This window comes from Miniopterus natalensis, chromosome 13, assembly GCF_054644295.1.
Source record: "Miniopterus natalensis isolate mMinNat1 chromosome 13, mMinNat1.hap1, whole genome shotgun sequence".
NCBI classification, from domain to species: Eukaryota; Metazoa; Chordata; class Mammalia; order Chiroptera; family Miniopteridae; genus Miniopterus; species Miniopterus natalensis.
In genome coordinates this window covers 46,188,655-46,190,943 of record NC_142093.1, presented here as the reverse complement: position 1 = coordinate 46,190,943, position 2,289 = coordinate 46,188,655, and the positions used below count along the sequence as shown (strand labels likewise).

Here is a 2,289-nt window from a genome sequence, read left to right as displayed (position 1 = left end):
AATACATAAGGATAATTGGGAAGGTCGTAGGCTTTACAGTGAGGCAGAAATGGCTCCCATCTGAGCCATAGCACCTAAGATCTATGTGGCTTTGGACAAATTACTTACCTTCTGCAGTCTAATACCATCATCTATAAACTAGGAATATAGTGAAATCCTAGTTGTGTTATCAAGAAGATTACGTATCTTCCATATATACATAATATGCTTAATATATATGGTTTTTAAATATTTTAGCAAGATACTTTCTAAATATGAAATTATACAGAGACTTTAGGCACAGAAGCCTAAAATGCAAAACAGATGTAAAAAAATTAGAATCCATGACAGCAAATCTGAGGTATTTAGAGACTAGTTTTGAGGAAGTAGAAAACCACCTGCTGAATCTGGAGGACATATGTGCATGGTGTGAATTAGAAAGATACAAACACACAGTCCCAACAACTGGAAAATTAGAATAAAAATAAGAGGAAGGAACTGGAAACCTTCAGCACTGAACTGGATGCAGAGCACACCTGGAAGGCCCTGGAAATGGAGCATATCCAGCAAATGAAGCTGAAGGAGCACCTTTCAGAGGAAGCCTTCCAGCAGGACATGGAGGTTACCTGCAGGTTACCTGCAGATAGCAGAGAGGCGAGAGCCCACGAGAATGTCATCCATGGAGGTGAATGTCAACATGCTGGAGCAGATGGATCGGTGGATGTATCTGACCAGGAGGCCCTGGATGACCTTTTAATTTCAGGTGGAGAAGGTATTACTGTACTGCCCCCCCCATCTTAGGGCCCAAATCAAGTACTGGTCAGAATGAAATTACTCTTCAGGTTGCAAATTTCTCTGAATTACGAGCCTAGCTACCTACTTTATCCTGTGCTGACTGGGCCACCCAGAACCCCAGTGAAGGTGGGGAGTCCCCCACCATTCAGTCTGATGAGGAGGGAGTGAGATGAACACTGCCCTTGCCACTCTACACAAGGATAGCAGTGGCTCCTAAATCAGGACATCACAGTCTCTGAGCACCTTCTAAGGAAGCCGTGCACAGAATCCCACTGTGAAGATGGGTGGTTTAATGGAGGCTCTTCATTTCCACACAACTGCCAATCATTTGTGAGAAACTGACTGAAAGAAAAGCTAACAATAAAGTTTGAGGACTTCAAAAAAATTTAAAAATCAAGCATCTTAGCAAAAAATTGGTGTTGTTGAATCATTTGTTAAGATCTTTATGAAAGAGAACACGAGGCATAGGGCAAGTCTCTTAGGAAGTTGTGGATGAATCAGATTCTAGTTTACTTGTTCAAGATATATTTTTTTTAATGTCATGTCCTGTGTTTGGCACTGTAACGTGTGCTGGGAATACAGTGGTGAGCAGGACAGAACACATCCCCAAGGAATTTTACACTCTAGTAAGGGGGAATGGAAATGGACAGGTAAACAAACGTAGTTATGGGATCTTTCTGAGGATGGCATATTTTTGATGAAAATAAAAATGAGGTGATGGGATAGAGAATGATGATTATATTCTGAAAGGCTGGTAAGGTAAGGCTTCAGGATATGATAACACTTGAGCAGGAACATCCTTCAAGTGAGGAAGGTATGTTTGTACGTGGATAAAGGATACTAATGTTCATAGTAAGAGAATAATAAGTCATGTGCCAAGGCAGAATCATCATTGACTCATCTGAGGAAAAACAAGTTCACCAACATGACAGAAGAGGAAGATGCCAGAGGGGAGTGACAGGAAATGCAATCACAGTTAAGGGCTGTACCAGGTAGGGTCTTTATAAGTCATGGTCAGGGTTTAGGATTATACGTAGAATGAGATGAAACTTCATTGAGGTATTTTAAGAAGAGAAATGACATGACTAGGCTCATGCTTTGGAGGCTGTTTGAGAAGAGTCCACTGGGTAGAAGCAGGAGTATCACTATTGCACTTACCCAGGTAGGGGATGATATTGACTTAGACCAGTGTGGTAGCAATGGAGAACTGTGGAATGACATGATTGGTATATATTTTGAAGGAAGGACTGACAGATTTTCAGATGGAGTGTGTATGAGCTCAAGGATATTGCTCAAGTTTAGAACCAGAACGAAAAAGAACCAAACAATGATTTTTAAAAAGTAACAGGTCTTCTCCAGGATAATTGCAAAGAAAGTATGGGAAAAGAAAATATTTGAAAATTTTTTTACATGTTGCTTTGTGACACCCATGGTGAAGTGGGTCACTGGAGAGAAGTTAAATACGAGGGCATGTATCTCCTTACAAGACTGTGGTCATGCGTTCCTTGGGGAAGG

General features: G+C 40.9%; 1 pseudogene; it reads left to right on the top strand.

Moving 5' to 3' along the window:
- Positions 1–254: 254 nt before the first annotated feature.
- On the top strand, positions 255–991 carry LOC107529188 (dysbindin pseudogene; annotated as a pseudogene).
- Positions 992–2,289: the final 1,298 nt, after the last annotated feature.